The sequence below is a fragment of the Eupeodes corollae genome, chromosome 1 (genome assembly GCF_945859685.1).
Source record: "Eupeodes corollae chromosome 1, idEupCoro1.1, whole genome shotgun sequence".
NCBI classification, from domain to species: domain Eukaryota; kingdom Metazoa; phylum Arthropoda; class Insecta; order Diptera; family Syrphidae; genus Eupeodes; species Eupeodes corollae.
In genome coordinates, this window is record NC_079147.1 from 1,083,922 (window position 1) to 1,093,329 (window position 9,408).

Sequence of the window (9,408 nt, forward strand, 5' to 3'; positions counted from 1 at the left end):
TTTCATTGAACTATCAGATTTTGGAAGTTTAAATTTTATTTAGGTTGCTTTCGCGAATGATATTTAGAATCATAGTTCTTGAGATCACAGCCGTATAAAATGTATAATAAATATTTTGTACAAAATTTATCCTCGAAAGGATCCTAAACAAAGTCATAGCTCACAAAATTTCTGCCCGATTGTAGTTTATAACCACACCTCCAAAACCAGTTAAAGGTGTAGCTAGTTGAAGCATAAACGGAATATTTGTCGATCTTATTCCTAATATAGTAAATTGAACAACCATACTTGGAAAAATCCATAATTTTGATGAGCATCTCTTAAATTTTCCCAGTACTTCGTTGATCAAAAAAAGTTTGGATTTTATTTATAAAAAAAAAAAATATTCCACATACGCCACAGTGAACATTTAGTTTTTAAAACTTGTTGTTACATAAGAAACCAATAAAGCGTAGATCAATTACATATTACCTTAAAAACGGGAACTTACACAAGATAATAGAAATGGAAACTTATCGTTTTTTTACCCAAAATACTGCATTAAAAAGATGGTAAAGCTCACTTGCCTACAAACTAAGAGCATAATTTCTGATTCTACGCGTTTTTTAGATATGTATAAATATCATGTGTACTTAAATACAAAATAAACTCAAACATTGAAAGCAACTGGGAAAATATTTTCCAATGAGCCTTAGTATTCAGAAACTGTTTCTCACTACAGCCACTTGTGATTGGACTTTGTCGAATCATTTGAAGGTAATTGCAAAACTGAATTGTAAGAAAATGGACAATTTCAATTATTAGATAACTCTGCAGAGCCATTTGAGTTTCTAAAAAATTATAAGTCTACCAAGGCAAATTTTCTCGGTTGTATGTCTAACTTAAGGGTCTCATTTTATGTCTAAAAATCTGAAACAGTCGGGTTGAAAACATTTAGTAAACCTAACATACTTAAGTAGCTCAATGCGGGTACTTGAAGTAGAATTAGTTAACTTAATATACAAATACGAGAAGTATTCAAGAAAAAGTTATACTCTATAAACAGTTAATAATAATCAAATGAATACAAAAATAAGGAGTAGAAAAGTGCAAAATGTACTGACAGCGGTGGGATTCGAACCCACGCCCTTTCGGACTGGTGCCTAAAACCAGCGCCTTAGACCGCTCGGCCACGCTGCCCTTGAAATGGCCTTTTTTACATGCAAAACTCACACATTTAGAACCAATTTTAATTAATTATAGTTCAATTTTTAAAAATATTTTAACTTTTGTTCTAAATTTCAAAACTAAATTGAATAGATTTAGAATAGACTATCAAACACAGTAGATAAAAACAACAGGGAGTTATAAGAAAGGGCAATCAACCGGGCCCTGATGCTTCTTCAAGGGCCCGGTAATATTAAAAATAGTGTCATTCTTTTTATAATGTGTGGTTTGTAAGTTAAGATACTTTTAAAGGTTAAATTTCCAGCACAACATTTTGGCATCTAAGCAGGCCTGCCATGTTAAGTTATACAACTTACAATAAGTCACGTTTTAAATATCAGATTGAGAGTCTTATTGGGCAGGTTCAGATAACTGGCAAGCTACAAATTCACCACGATTTGTATTTTGTATTGTATTTCTTTTCCAAATTGACAAGGAACCCTTTTACAGAAAGCAGGAAATAAACAAATCATAGAGTAATGAAGTTTAGCTTTCAGTTGAATGAAAAAACATTATCACCTGTCATTTTGATAGAAGTAGACTGAACTTGATAATTAGGGAAATTTTTCTTGACTAACTTTCCAGTCAACTTTCCATCAAAGTTGCTTAATTGGAAGGTAATTTTTTGGCAGCTGGCCAATCACATACTAGAAACAAGCCTAACTTTCAAATCCCTAATTCGTCTGAGACTACCCATTTAACGTTCATTTTGACCAAGGCAATACTTTGTTTTTGAAGTTTAATAAACTTCAAACTCAGATCCTTACTTCACTAACCTCTACCTTCAATTCATCGTGCGAAAACTACCAGAAACATAATTGTCTTCAAAACACTCCTCATAGACAAGCTACAAGTCCATCTTGACTTGTATTTTGTATGTTAAAGAAATTTTAATTACTCCAATTTTGCATAAAACATAAAATAGAATTTTGCAGAAAAAAAATTAATCACAGAGTAATAAAGTTCAGCTTTCAGTTAAATGAAAATTATGATTAGACTTCATTTTGACATAAGTATAATTGACATTGGAGATTTTTCATGACAAACTTTCCATTAAGCTTTTCAATCAGGTTCCCTTAATTGGAAGACAATTTTTGGCAGCTACCAATCATATACCAGAAACTTGACCATCTATGCGTACGGGACGAAAAATCACCCGAAGAATTTTTCTCTCGAAGCATTCTAAAACACTCTCATCTTTCTTTGACAGGGTTCAGGCCTCACCGCCATAAATGAGAACCGGGATGATGAGAGTCTTATAAATAGTGATTTTACATGCTCGAAAGAGGACTTTACTTCTCAATTGCTTTCTAAGTCCAAAGAAGCAGCGATTTGCAAGAGTTATTCTTCGCTTGATTTCAGCGCTGGTGTCGTTGTCTGTATTAATAGCAGTGCCTAGGTTGACAAAGTCCTTAACTACCTCTAAGTTATAGCTGTCCATGGTGACTTTTTGTCCAAGACGTCGTCGTTCAGTGTCCTTTTTTGATGACAGCATATACTTGGTCTTGCCCTCATTGACCACTAAACCCATATTCTTCGCTTCCGTCGCAATGCTCAAAAACGCTCCACTGACATCACGCTTTGATCTTCCAATTATGTCAATATCATCTGCGTATCCGAGTAATTGGATGGATTTTTGGAAGATTGTGCCTCTAGTGTTGACGGTTGAGTTTTGCACAATTATTTCCAGAACGATGTTGAAGAAGTCGCATGACAGTGCATCGCCTTGCCTAAAACCTTTTTTGACATCAAATGAATCGGTAAGATCTTTTCCGACCTTGATAGAACAGCGTGCAATCTCCATAGTCATTCTGCACAAACGGATAAGTTTGACAGGGATGCCAAAACTAGACATTGCTCCGTAGAGCTCATCCCTATAGATGCTGTCATACGCGGCTTTAAAATCGATAAAGAGATGGTGGGTATCGATTTGAAGCTCCTGGGTTTTTTCCAAGATCTGCCGTAGTGTGAATATTTGGTCGATAGTGGACTTTCCTGGTCTGAAGCCACACTGATAAGGACCAATCAGGTTGTTGACGAATGGCTTCAGACGTTCACATAATACGGCAGAGAGGATCTTATACGCAATGTTAAGGAGACTGATGCCTCTGTAGTTGGCGCAGTTTAGAGGTTCTCGTTTCTTATGTATCGGGCACACTATGCTGAGATTCCACTCATCGGGCATGCTTTCTTCATCGCCTGCTGCTTTGAATAGTTCGGCAGCGATGCCGTCAGCTCCAGCAGCTTTGTTTAACTTAAGTTTAGATATAGCTATCTTCACTTCGTCAAGGTCGGGTAGGCGGAATTGTTGATCTGCGTGGCCGAGGTTGAGTGGTTCTATCTCCCTTGCAGCGGAATTCGGTTCGTCATCGCCATTATATAATTTGGAGAAGTGTTCTTTCTATATTCTCAACATAGACTGCGATTCTACTACAATGTTCCCCTTATCGTCCTTAAAGGCTTTGGTTTGTGGATGGTACCCTTGGGAGGTTTTTTTACCTTTTGGTAAAATTTACGAACCTCATTCCTGTTGTGACATCCCTCTATCTCCTCGATCGCGCGCTTCTCACGCTCTCTTTTTTTCCGTCTATGAAGCCGGTGTTCCTCTCTCCTCTTCTGCTCGTAGAGCTCGCGAGCATCTCTAGACCTTTTGTGCAGCGTTTTGTATGCCTCTTGTTTCGCTGCGTGCGCTTGCCTGCATTCGTCGTCAAACCAGGGGTTTCGCTGTGGTGGCCGGGTGGAACCTAGCACTTCAGAGGCGGCATCTCTGATGGCTGCAAGGCAATGTTGCCACTGGTTTTCAATGCTTAATGCAGGAAGCATAGGACTCCTTAAGAGGTTATTAGAGACTCGATCGGAAAAGGACATGGCAGTCTCTTGCGATTGTAGCTGTCTAACGTCGAATCTTCTCACAGTACTTCCTTGTTTTGGCTTGGATCGGGATATCCGAAGCCGTACCTTGGCTACAACGAGGTAGTGGTCCGAGTCAATGTTGGCCTCTCGGAATGTTCGGATATCCTGGATACTGGAGAAGTGTCGTGCGTATATCGCAATGTGGTCAATCTGGTTGACGATTGATTGATCAGGAGATTTCCATGTCCCCTTGTGGATATTAAGATGCGTGAACTGCGTACTAGCTACCAGAACGTCTCGCCCAGCAGCAAAATCGACCAGCCCGAATCCGTTGCCGGAGGTAGTGTCGTGCAGGCTGTATCTCCCGATTATGCCGCCAAAGATGTCTTCTCTTCCTAGCTTGGCATTAAAATTTCCTAAGACAATTTTAATGTCATAGCCAGGGCACTGCTCATATGTCTTGTCCAAGAGCTTGAAGAATATGTCTTTGGTGTCTTCATCTTAGGGTTATGTTGGCGAATTTAGCCTTGATGCGGTTTGGCTTTTGGTTAGATTGGCTTTTGGGAAGTCCATATTCTAATCTCTAAGTATATTTTTTGGTGATTAGAATTTTAGAGCGTGACTCGAAGATTTCTTACAGGAATTTTTAAACTCTTAAGATAGAGTTAACGAAAACTATAGTTCGATTGCCAAAACGTTTAAGGGCTCTCATTAAAGCTAAGGTCAGTCATTTCGACTAAAACTATTTTCTTCATTGAACTAATATTATGACCAAATAATGAAACAAAAATGAATAGAAAATATTATATAATTATTATATTATGGTATTATATGCTTTTAACAGAAGTTATTTATTTTATGCTCAGATGGAATGACTTAAGCATGTTTTGATTGGAAAGGACGAGTTCTTAAAGAAATAGTTATTAAAATCTAAGCAAAATTTCAGTACTTAAACACTCCTTCTATCTTTTTTTGACAACTTTTTTAGAACTTGTTATCAGACGTGTTGCATTTCAATTTTGTAAAACAACGATGACCCATTTTCTTGATATCGAATTTCAAAAAAAGAAAATCAATATTACTTTAAAAATAAAAAACAATTACATTTTTGGTCATCAAATATATGTAATCGAGGCAGTAGGAGTTAGTAAAGTTCTTGAGAAAACTTAAAAACAAATTAAAGGTTCTATGGTTAAACCCTTCTGAGGAATACAAAAATATTTTCTTGTGTTTAAAAGAGCCAAACTAAAAACAAAAATGTTAGCGAAAATTTAAAAAGAAATCTATCGGTTTGTTTTGGGAAAATTCGAATTATCGATTTTTGACCGTACAAATTTGTACTGGAACTACTGTTATTTTTAGTTTTAAAAAAAGCCAGGAACCAGACTTCTTTACCATCGTTTTGTCATGTTTGCTTATAATCTCGAGTTCGAATTTTTTTTACGAATGTAAAACTTGCCATATAACTACTTTATGTCGCAAGTAAAAATAACAAAAGGGTTAAACTATAGCTTCAGTGTATTTTTATTAGAATTAAAGTAGGTAGAAACACAGAATTTAAAAATGAAGTGTATTTCAATATTTTGGTGATGGTGCGAAGTAGTAAGTAGATGTGATTTTTTTTTTGAAAAAAAGAAGTAGATCTACTTCAATTAAAGTAAAGTGATAACGCTGATCTATATACATATATCATAGGTGTAATCACTCACTTTAAGAAAATTTCAATACTTCAGGTTATCATAATGAATCTGCATTGAACTAAGTGTGGCGATAACGTCATCAACCGCCAGCCCAATGGCGGATCCAGACTTTTCATCAGGAGGGGGTCACACACTTAGATGAGTTTTTACTCACCGCTTAAAAATGTTCTTTAATGTTTTGGATGCTAACAAAATTTAATAATTTCTAAATGACAAGTTATCAAATTATTTAGAACACTGGTGTCGAGCAAGTTATGGTCTAACTATTTAATTTGGATGACTCATATGATAGCATTCCAAGATTCGATCAGTTGTCTAAATATGCCATATTTAAGAGCTAAAGTACAATAGCTTAGAGGGTTTTTGGTGCATTTCGCGCACGTTTTTCCAAAAACAAAACACATCTTTCTTGTTTTCATTTCTATTTATGCGAAGAACGCTGCAAAAATTTAAAAATCCAGAAAATGAGAGAGGATCTGAAATGTAAAAATGTTGGGCTTTTTTGACGTAGGTTTTTCGAACTCAATTTCCGGGAGTCTCTTATTACTATCGTTATCAATCTGCTTACTCGTATTTGGATCTTATAAAGTCGTCAACAAAACTTAAAAATTGTAGAGACAAAAAGGTTTGGTTCTGGAATTTGAGGAAATAGTTGTATTTAAGAACATAATTTATCTAAAAAAATTAAATTAAACCAAAGTAAGGTAAGTAAGCAAATAATTTGGGAAGAAAAGTTTTGTAGCACTCACAAATTACACGTTTCAAAGCATTTATATCAATAGATATGAAACGTTTATTATGTTTTTCACTTAGCCATTAGTTTAACAAAAGTGTCACTTGATTTTTTGGGACATTTGTATTATTGAAATTCGTGTTTCAGTTCTAGAGCATCTAAAGCAAATTCACTTCAAAAGTAGATTTATTTAATTTTGTAAGATCTTTTGTATTCAACAGAAAACCAATTTTGAAAGAAATGAAATGCACGAACTCCATTAGTTCTTGAGAAAACTTAAAAACTAAATAAAGATTTTTTTTGAGTGGTTCCCTTCTGGAGCAATACGAAAAAATGTTTTTCTTGTAGAAAGAAGCCAAATTAAGAACACAACATTTAGAGAAAGTTTTAGAAAAATCACTAGTTTGCACCAAAAAATTTGTGTGGGGACTGCTGTTATTTTTCGTATTAATAAAATGATAAAAACTCCTTACACTAATCAGCTGAAAATCTTAATTTTAATCAACACAATTATTTGGACTGTAGGGGTCAGGAAAGACAGACAGACGGAAGGAATCGAGGTACACACTTTTTTCGACTTCTCTACCGTCGCTCGTAATGTCATATTTGATTAAAAGCTCTACTTCGAAATTGATTACTTATGCAAAACTTGCCATATAGTTCCTATATGCCGCAAGTAAAAATCACTTCAATGCTCACTATCTATGTGTGTCAAAAAAGTTTAATAATAAAATTGAAGGCTAGTTTTAGCAATTTAAAGGCAACTTAATATAAAATTGATGATCTCTTTTTCAAGGTTTCTTCTTAAGAACCTGAATCAACAATTTTTATGACTAAAGTTTTTTAAGTTCTAAATTAAGCGAAAATCAAAATTTGAGTTGTTTTTGACAGCAAACCACTTTTTGGTTAATGTCGTTGAATTACTAATAAATCTTTAAATGAAATCTTTACTTATAAAACCTAACTGTATAAGCTTTTTGGCTCATATGACCCCCCCTGGATCGTCAATTGGTCAAAAGTTGATGAATTTGCGCTGTGTTTTTGGAATAGGGCTGAATATTTTATTTATATTATGTTTTTTGTCCAATATTCAGTCAAAAGTAGTACTTTTAACAACAAAGTTTAAGGAACTAAAATACAAATGTTGTTTTCATATACAAAAAATAAATAATTCAAAATATAATGGGGGTCATATCCATTAACGCAATACGATTAGTTTTGAAATGAAGGGAATTCATACGAAAAAGCACGGGGGGGTCATGACCCCTACGACCCCCCCCCCTGGATCCGCCATTGCGCCAGCCCCTCAACCTAACCTAACCTAAGGTCGCATATTGTAGTTAAAAAAGTATCATAATAGCTTATGGTATGAGATAAATAAAACTTTGAAACAATCTTATTTAATTAAATACCATTAAAATCCACTTCCATTTAATAAACCTTGAAGTGTTGTGAATTCCTTTTAAACTTTAAAATATTGCAAAACAGTAAAACATCATGACAGCGGTGGGATTCGAACCCACGCCCTTTCGGACTGGTGCCTAAAACCAGCGCCTTAGACCGCTCGGCCACGCTGCCTTGCTCCAAATTGGGGCCAAAGTTCTAATATCATATTAAAATAAGTTCTTACACCGTGTTAGACATAATATTGTCATGATAATCATTTATCATTGAGTGAACCGCAAAGACACAAAGTACCAATTTATTAACATTTGATTGTTTTTAGGCTAACTCAACATACCTAAGTAGAACACATTGAAAAGTCAAGACAAACCTGTTCCTTGTTTCCCAAATGGTATGTACACTGTGCAGTACATTAAAACCATCCAGTTTACCACACCAGGTATGGAATGGACGGACTAAGCCGTTCCGCCATACCATATAACCAAAACGAACAAAATGCCAAAGATATAGTCGATAACGGTTACTGTTCACCGTTGACTAAATTTTATAACCCACGCCATTTCCATTTCAATATGATTTCGGTTGGAGTATTATTATTTTCTTGGCAAGTTGGTATTTTATATATTATTTGCTATCTGCTTTTTCATGCTGAAGGTCACTAGATATCGGGTTCGTGTAGTTTTGCAGGCTTGACTGGTTGGCTTGGGTGAATGTTTATAAGATTGGTGGTATTGATGTCGATGTCGAGAGGTGTGAGGCTTTTGTTCAAAGTGGTAAGGTAGTTTTTTATTCGCTATCAATTTAAGTAGATTTGTTTCTGTAAAAACAAGTTTAACACGCTTCTTGAAATCTTAATATTTAAGGAAAGGGTGCAGTAGGTCTACTTAGGTTGTAGCGTATATTTAGGTTCCTTTCTAGACTTTATTTAAAGGTAAAGTTGGCTAAAGGTTATCTTGTCGAATGTAAGCCGCATTTGTTGGGAGTGCTATCAAATATTTTATATTTTTAAGGGAATGGAATGAAAGATGACATTACAGTTTGTACTTACAGTTAAACGTCAAACAGAAGTAATGTTACCTTGTAAAATATTCAGTAGAACGAATTGCGTTTTAATTTATACTTGTAAATATTAAAACTGGTTAGCTTTAAAAGACCTAAGTTGTTCTGAACTCCAATCTCGTTTTTGAATTGTTCTATCACATTAAAAAAAAACCTTTAATAGAAAACCATTTTGTTTTTAAATAGTTCCTTTTGAAGTTAATTTTTAGTGCTAATTTCATTCAAACTCTGATTTTAACTATACGAGCTTAAAGTCAGAAACACCCCTTTGTAAACAATATTTTTGAATATTTTTTAAATCTACATATATCAAAAATTTGATGTTATAACCTACAGAGACTTTAAATTCGTAATAAAAATTGCTTTTATACCATTTAGTGTTTTTTTTTTGTTAAGAATCATTTCAGCAAAACTGCTTCAGAGTTCTTTTAAGGCGAATGTATGAATATTTTT

General features: G+C 34.7%; 2 non-coding genes across 2 annotated transcripts; both read right to left on the bottom strand.

The window, feature by feature from the left end:
* Positions 1-1,099: 1,099 nt before the first annotated feature.
* Positions 1,100-1,179, bottom strand: Trnal-uag (transfer RNA leucine (anticodon UAG)). The gene has a single exon. It is a non-coding gene; the product is annotated as a tRNA-Leu (tRNA).
* Positions 1,180-7,990: 6,811 nt separating this feature from the next.
* On the bottom strand, positions 7,991-8,070 carry Trnal-uag (transfer RNA leucine (anticodon UAG)). The gene has a single exon. It is a non-coding gene; the product is annotated as a tRNA-Leu (tRNA).
* Positions 8,071-9,408: the final 1,338 nt, after the last annotated feature.